Source organism: Panthera uncia, chromosome A2 (genome assembly GCF_023721935.1).
Source record: "Panthera uncia isolate 11264 chromosome A2, Puncia_PCG_1.0, whole genome shotgun sequence".
Classification (NCBI taxonomy): Eukaryota; Metazoa; Chordata; class Mammalia; order Carnivora; family Felidae; genus Panthera; species Panthera uncia.
The window spans coordinates 131,355,268-131,365,472 of NC_064816.1; the positions used below are offsets into that span (position 1 = coordinate 131,355,268).

At 36.5% G+C, this 10,205-nt stretch overlaps 1 pseudogene; it reads left to right on the plus strand.

Moving 5' to 3' along the window:
* The first annotated feature begins 225 nt into the window (after window positions 1-225).
* On the plus strand, window positions 226-942 carry LOC125930457 (ferritin light chain-like; annotated as a pseudogene).
* Window positions 943-10,205: the final 9,263 nt, after the last annotated feature.

Sequence of the window (10,205 nt, forward strand, 5' to 3'; positions counted from 1 at the left end):
ACTTTACTAACAACCTACTGTTGACTGGAAGCCTTACCAATGATACAGTTGATTAACATATATTTTATATGTTATACATATTATATGGCCTATTCTTACAGTAAAGTAAGCTAATGTTATTAGATGTTATTAAGAAAATGTTATTAAGAAAATCATAAGGAAGAGAATACATCTATAGGACTGTACTATTAAAACATCCATATATAGGCAGTGCACCACAGAGTCATGTGGATCTCTCTGTTGCTTCAACAGTGTTTGGACAGCACCGACCCAGGTACGTCCCTTCTTTCAGCCTCTAACCCTCTCCGACCTCTTTTCCAGTGGTAACCTTCAGAACCATCATCTCAGGCATCCTCTACCTCCGGTCCAAGCCAACACCATTTTTTGAGCTTAGCTCCTTATTGCCCATCAAATACCAGCTCCCAGATTCCTCAGAATTATTCCACTGAGGTGGAGGCTGATGACAACCACCTGAGCAACATGCATCTGTGGGTCTCCTACATTTACCCCTATCTGGGCTTCTATTTTGACCAGGATGTTGTGACCCTGGAGGGCATGGGCCACTTCCTCAAGTTGGCCAAGGAGGATTGAGACGGCACCTAGCGTCTTGAATACACAAAACCAGTGTGGTGGCCGTGCCCTCTTCCAGGACCTGCAGAAGCCATCCCAAAACGAATAGGATAAAACCCTGGATTCTTACAGACTGCTATAGTCCTGGGGAAGAACCTGAACCAAAAGAATTCTTTTGGATCTGCATGCCCTAGGTCCTGGCTGTGCAGACTCCCATCTCTGTGACTTCCTGGAAAGCCACTTCCTAGATGAGGAGGTGGAATTCATCAAGAAGATGATGACCACCAGACTAACCTCCGCAGGCTGGCTGGCTGGCTCCTAAGTGGAGTTGGTAAGTATCTCTTTAAAAGGCTCACCCTCAAGTATGACTAGGAGTTTCTGGAGCCCCACAGCCCTTGAGGGGTTCCTCTGGCATCCCTCTAGTGTCAAGGCTCCTGCCTGAACCTCTTTCTGCAGCTACTAAACAGCTTTTCAGCCACCTTGGAGACCTCCTCCTTTGGTCTATTAGACCAAACAGAAATAATAAAGCTCTTGGCAGTCCCCACCCAAAATCTGTGTATAAGTGGACCCACATAGTTCAGCCCTGTGTTGTTCAAGGGTCAACTGTATAGGTATAAAATTTTTTTCTTTTCCAAAAACTAACACCTGAAATCAACAAAATACCTATTTTTAGTAAAACAGTATATATTGAAATACTTAAAGATTATTTTTAAAGAGCAATGCTCCAGCAAACTCCAAATAAAATATATTGGCTAAATATTAAGAATTTAATGTGAGGATGCTCTGCTCCCACAAAGGTGTATCAAAGAGGTAACAATATGATTTTTTAAATATTTTACAGTTTAAAATTATTCTAATTAAAATACTTTTAAAAGTTATTTTAATCACAAGTGCTGGGGGTTTTTATAGCCTGGAAACATACTGTCTGATGGTTGAAACATAAGCATTTGTTTGTATTATACTTTCTGAGACTTTAATTTACTAGTAATTGCCCAGAATAACATTGTTACTACTCTCAGCTCCAAATCCACTCCTCTTTACTCTGATTTGTGATATTGGAGATGGACCCTGTAGCCATCTCTATTCTTCCAGCTTGGATAATATTAGTTTATGGCAACAATAGTGGAGGGACTCTACCAATCTAGAGCAGGAAGAAGGGACACACTTCTTCATTCTTTCAATGTGCTCTTTTCTGGGAGGTAGGCTGGGTTGTAGAGTGATATGTGTATGTGTGGGGTGGGAGTGAGTTTGTGCATGGCCAATAATATCAACTCAGTGGCTCTCACAATTAAACTTCATCTGTGTCCTTGGCAAATTTATTTTCTCTTAAAGAGCTGCATATTTCCATGAAAGCCATGGCCTCTACTCGTATTTCTGAATCCTGGGCTTGGATATCCTCCCTGCCCTAAATTATTTCCTTATTATTTTCCTACAAACAAAGTAGCTGTGTTCTGTACCTCATAGAGTCCTTGTTTGCTCCTTTTAGTAATCACTTTTTATTAGTTAACAATTCCTTATATTAATCCTTGCTGTTCAAATTACAGGTGTGGTTTTTGCTTCCTGAATGAACTCTGACATGTTAAGTAATATGTACAGTGTAAAAGCCTACAGCTGGAATGCTATAAAGTTACACTGTGAAATTCGTTATAGTTTAAGGGACTTGTAAGAGATAATTTGAAAAGGGAATAATTGACACTTTTTAAAGTCAGGGAAATAAGGAAGACAATGTAAGTCAGAGACTGTTGGTTACAGATATTGGAATGATCAGAGAAAGAAGTTAAAATAACTATGATTAATATTTTAAATATTCCAATGGCAAATGTAGACAATATGCAACGTAGCATGGCTAGTGTAAACAGGGAAATGGAAACTAAAATCATCAAAGAGAAATGACAGATGCAACATAGCTAAGGACAGATCAGTGATGTTGAAGACAGGTGAATAGAAACTTCTCAAATGCAGTAAATATAATAATAATAGTAAAATAATGAAAGGAACAGAGCATCCAAGAACTTTAGGACAATATCCAAATATGTAACATATATATAATTGGAAGACAAAAATGAGAAGAGAATGGACAGAAGAAATATTTGAACTCATAATGGCCAATAACCTTCAAAAATTAATAACAGAGACCAAATCACAGATACAAGTAGCTCAGAAAACATAAAACAGGATTTTAAAAAGCTATAGGCACATAACCTTCAAATTGCAGAAAAATAAAGACAAAGAGAAAATCTTGAAGAAAGCTAGTCATGGAGTGGGACAAGTATAATAATTCATTATCAGACTCTTTCATCATACTCCATGCAAGCAAGGAGTACAGTGAAATCTTTAAAATGTTGAAAAAAAAAGCTATTAAATTAGAATTGTATATCTGGAAAAATTCGTAAGTGAAGAACAATGACTTTTGGGGAAAAAAAACCTAGGGAATTTGTTGTCAGTAGATCTGCTTTATAAAAAATATTAGAAGCTGATAATATCAACTGCTGGTGAGCATACAGAACAATGGGAACTTTCATTCATTGCTGGTGGAAATGCAAAATGGTACACCCATTTTGGAAGACAGTTTGGCAGTTTCTTACAAAGCTAAATGTATTTTTTACCAAACTATCTAGCAAAAGCACTTCTAGATTTGAAAACTTGTGTTTTCACAAAATTCTGCATGTGTGGTTTTATTCATGATTGCCAAAAGTTGGATACAATCAAGATGTCTTTCAACAGGTAGAGAAACTGTGGTACAACTATAAAAGGGAATACTCTCCAGAGATAGCATGGAATGAACTGTCAAGTCACCCTAAAACATGGATGAATCCTAAATGCAAATTGCCAAGTGAAAGAAGCCTGTAGGAAAAGACTCCATACTTTATTTTTCTACTAAATGACATCCTAGAAAAGTGAAACTATAGAGTAGGTAGCAGAGTGTTTTCAGGGAGTTAGGAAAAGGGGGATGGGTTGAACAGATAAGCTCAGGGTATTTATTAGGCGACACAACTCTGTATGGTACTGGAGACACGGTACTATACAGTTGTAAAAATCCATAGAATCTTAGACCACAGAAAATGAACCTTAATTATATGCAAATAATGAAAAAGTCAATTAGGAGACTGGAAGAGTCCCAGGAGGAATGCAGACTGTGATAAAATAATCCTTATTACAATGTGTGACATAACCTCTTTGAAGGGAATGGAAAAAGAAAGGTGCCGATGATATACGTACCTCTGGAAATGAGTGGGGACTCCAACTTTAGGAACTATACATAATCACTGTGCTGTATCTGGTAAAATTGTTTGTTACAAGGGTATGCATTAACCACTCTGAAATCACTATCCATGTATAAGGATTGAAAAAATTAGTAAATGGATGGCAGATGAGGAGAGGGAGATTTCTCACTGTTGTAAGGAGAAGTTACAGATAAACAAGGGGTGAGAAAGAGTCTAGATTCAACTATGTGGTACTTAGTGAAAATCAGAGATTTTAGTGTGAATTCATATTTACCTTAATATAGATATAGATGGATGTAGATACACATACGTGTATATACACAGGTTAGTATACACACATATGTGTCCTAGCTCTGCCTATTGAGAGACTAAAGGCAATGACACTCTTATAGCAACAAGTACAGCTAGCACCTAGATCTCAATTCCTACTATTGTACACTAATAAAAGGAACCAAGGCACTTTGGAGAAATGGCTGATTTTGAGGTTTAAGGCAGAGGACATACAAGATGAGCCTGGAGTATCTTGTAGTGTCTGAAAGTGAGTGCTAAAATCAATTCAAAACACGATGGGATGTATCATGGGGATATATGAGCCAACTGAAAGAGTTCCAGTGGCAAATGTGGAACAATTTGATCCTGGGGCTTCTTGAGTCAGAAAGTAAGGAGGTACTTAAAAAAGCAAAATGATATGGGTATATCAAAGGGACACAAGAGTCAATTGAAAAGCTCCCAATGCCAAAGCTAGAAAAATGAGCCACAAAAGTAATAACATACTATTGGATTATAACCCAAAGTATAAAATATTCATGAATCCATACAGATATAAACAAATTATTGAATAAATGAAGAAGGAATGAATGGGGAGAATAGATAAATCTCACAGAAGAATTCCAATTTATGTAGATATCACTCCTTGTCTTAGTCCATTTGGGATACTATAACAAAATGTCACAGGCTGGGTGGCTTTTAAATAACAGAAATTTATTTCTCATGGTTCTGGAGGCTTGAAGTCTAAGATCAGGGTGCCAGCATGGTCAGGTGAGGGCCCTCTTCTGGGTTATAGACTTCTTTTATCCTCACATGGTGGAGGGTGCTAGGAAGCCCTGTGTGGTCTCAAGAGCGTTAATCCCATTCATGAAGGCTTCTCCCTAATGACCTAAGAGAAGCACTTCCCAAAGGCACCACCTACTGATGACATCACCCTTGAGGGTTAAGATTTCAACATATGAAGTTTTGGGGGATACAAACATTTAGACTATAGCACCCCTCAACTCACTTCTTTTTTTTTTAATGTTTTTATTTATTTTTGAGACAGAGAGAGACAGAGCATGAGCAGGGGAAGGGCAGAGAGAGAGAGAGAGGGAGACACAGAATCGGAAGCAGGCTCCAGGCTCTGAGCTGTCAGCACAGAGCCTGACGTGGGCCTCGAACTCACGGACTGTGAGATCATGACCTGAGCTGAAGTCAGACACCTTACCAACTGAGCCACCCAGGTGCCCCTCAACTCACTTCTTAAATGTGGAGTACACATGGTGACTTTTTAAAAGTAAATACAGTATGGAAATGGAAAAAAAAGTAACACTGCAGTAGAGAAACCTGATAAACATTATGACAAGGTTAACATAATGAATAATAAATAATGTTAGTAGCACGCCTTTGATATAATGTGATGAGAATAGCACGTTACCTCTGTAGTCTTTTTCCCAAACTTTCATAACCACTATGTAACCATGAGAAAAACATTAGGCAAATCCAACCTGAAGAATATTCTACACATTGGCTGACCTGTACTTCAAATGCTTAAGGTCATCAAAAACAAGGACAGTCTGAAAAAGTGTCACAGTGAAGACGCAGCTTCAGCTAAGGAGATATGACACTGAATATGTTATCCTGGTTGGAATCCTGGGATGGAAAAAGAACATTGGGTATACAATAAGGAAGTCTGAATAAAGTATTGACCTCAGGTGTAATAACGTATTAACATTACACTATTAGTTGTGAAGACATATCATAGTAATGTTGACAATAGGGGAAAACTGGGTGTGGGGTATTGCAGAACTCTGTAACACTCTTTCAACACTTCTTCCAAAACTATTCTGAAATTAAGTTTTTTTAAAATTCTATTTTCAGTCTAATAGCCTCAGGTTTTCATTAAATAGCAAAATTCTAGATTGACCCTCTATTATAAATATTACATTACCAATTATTTCAATTATTGATAATGTTTTTGGGTCATATTTTGACTAAAGGACATTAATTCCGCTTTGTAACATTCAGCAGGGCAAAAGATTTTACTGGCATTCAGAAGACAGGTGTGCCTATCCACTGCCAATTTGAAAAATAAATTGGAATCTAACTGGTAGGATTGCTGTTTAGGTGAGAATGTTACATGTAAAAATATCAGTAAAACAGGATGTCAAAAATGACTTACTTTTAATTTGAAAGTTGTCATTTAACAAATTAAAATACAGGAGGCACACTTAAATTTGAATTTCAGATAAACAATGACTACATTTTTAGAATACACATATCCCAAATATCAAACGAGATACATGTACTCATAGTAAATTTTTTTTCATTTTTCTTAAATTCAGATATGATTGGGTCAGCTATGTTTTTTTAAATGTTTATTTATTATTTGAGAGAGAGAGAAAGAGAGAGAGAGAGAGCACAAGCAGGGGAGGGGCAGAGAAAGGGAACACAGAATCTGAAGCAAGCTCCAGGCTCCAAGTTGTCAGCACAGAGTCCGACGCAGGGCTCGAACTCACGAGCTGTGAGATCATGACCTGAGCCGAAGTTGGTTGCTTAACTGACTCACCCAGTCGCCCCTCTCAGAAACTTTAGAAGATCATTATATTTGAAGTCTCCCCTCATTATTCTGCATTTAGATATTAAGTATACATTTTCTGATGAAAACTATTTCCAGGAAAAAAAAAGACACATTCTTTATGGGGACTCATAGACAATGGCTTATTTTTGTTTTGAACCACATGATACTGTCATTTTTGTAGGTAATATATGGCAATTTCACATGGTTACCACTCATGTCATTAAGTACATCTATATCTTTTATTTTTGTGGTATATCATAATTATTTGGTATATCATAACTACATTAGAGTGCTGAAGAAGAATGTTATTTTTATTGGTTGTCATATGTTTATATTATTTGAAAATAATTTAATATAATTTTGTAGCTAAATAGGCTTCCAGGGAGTCCTGCTATTTAATTTTTTGTCATGATATTATTATTATTATTATTATTGTTATTATTATTATCACTTTTGTCATACTCAATTTTTTCTTTGGGTTTAATTTATTAAGAATTTATTAATCTTTTTGGAAATCATAGTTGACAAAAGTAGAAAATTAAGGCAAAAATGGTAATGTGTAATCAAGATGTGAACCCTAGCTGGATTGTAATAATTAATACCAATAACTTTTCATTTTACATAGCAATGCACATATTGACTGTACTGAACCCATCAACCCACAGGGTACCTAGTGAGGCAGATAATAGAATTTGTGTTCCATAGCTATGGCACAGAGATAAAACAACTTATCATAGGATGCCTTTACTTAGGGCAGAGATGGAATCTGAATTAAGTAGTTTGGTCAACTTGAACTTAAATTTATTTCAAATACATCAATAATGCACTGTAATTTAAGATAGCCTTCAAAAAGAAACTGACAGCGGTGTGGTCAATAGATTTTTGCAGTTAAAAGATCCACATCCACTTGGATGTGGAGTGTATAATTTGCATATGAAATATTCACTCTCCAGGTCTAGTTATATCTGTATGCAAATTTTATCAAAATGTACTGCTTAATAAGAAACGGACAAGAAAAAATTTAACAAATGCAAGGATAAGTCCAGAACTCATCTGGCATCCATCCTATGCTCAAATGATAAGGTCTGGAAACATGCTTCCTGAAGTTTCCTGTACCAATCATGCTTCTAGAAGCCTTTTTTTTTTTTCTCATATTGAGCTGAAATCTGTGTCTTCATACTTTTAGGATTGCTAGATAAAATACAAGGTGTTCTTGCATTATTTGGTTCTTGCATCATTATTATCTATAAAAATGATTTAATGTTTATCTGACGTTCAGATTTAACAGGGCTTTTTAAATTTTTATTTGCTCAATCTGGCCACATTATCTTTCTACCCACTGGTTGAAGAACAGGAGAGCAACAGAGAACAAGTCTACTTTTCCTTCCTTATGCTATTCATTCATCATTTATTCATCTATTCATTCATCTACCACATATCTAGTGACCACAGTCTGACTCAGATCCTAATTGCAGAAATAGATATTAAAAATCTCTACCTTATAGTTATCAGGTTAAGTAGTCATTGGCCAGTATTACCAGTGCTCTGATAAAAGTACATCCAGAATTCTTAAACGAGTTCCATGAAGAGCCACTTGACTCTCATGGGTGAGATTAGATGTCAAGAGGATGTCAAAGAGGCAAAAAACGTCTCTGACTAGGACAGCTGTTGCCAATGTAGACTGGCCTGTGAAGGCTTAAGACGAAAGGCGAGCTTGAACATCAAAGGGAGTAATTAAAAATAGAGCCACGCTATGACCCAGCAACTACACTCCTAGGTATTTATCCAGAGGACAAAAAAGTGCTGATTCAAAGGGCCACATGCACCCCAATGTTTATAGCAGGATTATCAACAATAGTCAAATTATGGAAAGATCCAAATGTCCATTGATTGATGAATGGATAAAGAAGCTGTGGTATATACATATATACAACGGAATACTACTACCCAGCGATGAAAATGAATGAGATCTTGCTATTTGCAACAACGTGGATAAAGCTAGAATGTATTATGCTAAGCAAAATAAGTCAGTCAGAGAAAGATAAATATTATATGTTTTCCCTCATATGTGGAATTTAAGAAGCACAAAAGATGAACCTAGAGGAAGGGAAGGAAAGTAAGATAAAAATAGAATGGGAGAAAAGCAATAAGAGACTCTTAAATACAGAGAACAAATGAGGGTTGCTGGAGGGGTGTTGGGTCGGGGGATGGGCTAAATAGGTGATGGGCATTAAGGCATTAAGGACGGCACTTTCTGGGATGAGCACTGGGTGTTATGTGTTATGTGTAAGCACTGGGTGTTATGTGTAAGTGAAGAATCGCTAAATTCTACTCCTGAGACCATTATTACACCATATGTTAACTAATTGGGGTTTAAATAAAAATTTTAAAAAATATTAGTTGCAATGTGGAAACTAAAACCCTATCACCAAACATTTCATATTTTGTTATATTAAAATCCATTCATCTTCACAAAAAAATACATTGTGTAAAGGTGTTTAGTTTCAACAGCAATGAACTTACTTCCTGGTTACCTTGTGTAAGGAGTAAAATATAGATCCAGCATCTGTCTTGTTTGAAAACTGGTCCTACCAATTGGACAACTTACATGCTACTGATGTATCTCAATTTATTCATCTTTAAAATGGTAATAAGTATAAAACTTACTTTAAAAAAAAAAAAGAGTAGTTTGCATGGGGATTGAAGTGAATGAAAGTGATATGCGAGTGTTTAAAGAAAGCTTCTCCCACCCATATTTTTTCTTTTCCAGACTAATCAGTATTTAATTTCTTTTATAATTTATTATATAATCCCAGAACCTTTCCTATTCTTCTAAAAGTACCCTCATTTGTCAAAAGTGCAGTTTTTAACTGGATGAAGGATTTCACAAATCTGAAGTGCCTTTAAATACATCTTTGAAATAGTATTATTAAAGACAGTTTCTTAACCACCCTCCCTCTTCCCCTGCCCCCGGATAATGCTATTGAGCTAAAGCACTAAGACCAACACTACGTAGGGCACAGACATCCCACTTTGTATTCTAGACACGCTGCTGCTCTCATAATTTAGTTTTGTTTATTATTGGGTTTCAAAAGCATAAACTGTAATTGGTGGGATTAAAACTTCTTCCTCTTTAATTTAATACAATGTAAATTATGACCAGTTTTGAGATGGAACTCTCAAGGTCATTCTGTGGGGCAAGATTAAGCAGATATCTAGCAGCATGCATCCATTGATTTACTGGATTTCTCAAACCTGGCACACATCAACCATCTGGAGTGCAGAGGCGAACTTCATGAATTTGTTCGCGTTTGCTGTGTTTCTCTCATGGTGGAGCACAAAGCTATAAAGAAATAGTTGGTGGTGGATTATAAGAAAGGGAGTGGGGTGAGTAAACCCAGTATATAGTGACAAGCAGCTTGCAAATAGCTCAGTAGTGGCTGCAAATTTATGATATCATTAGTTATACACCATTAACTTTATCCTTGCTCACACTGGGAAGTAAAAGAAGGTAAAGTCATTGAATCCAGGGGTTCACAGTAGACCCAAAATTGACCACCAGCTTCAGGCTGTTCAATACA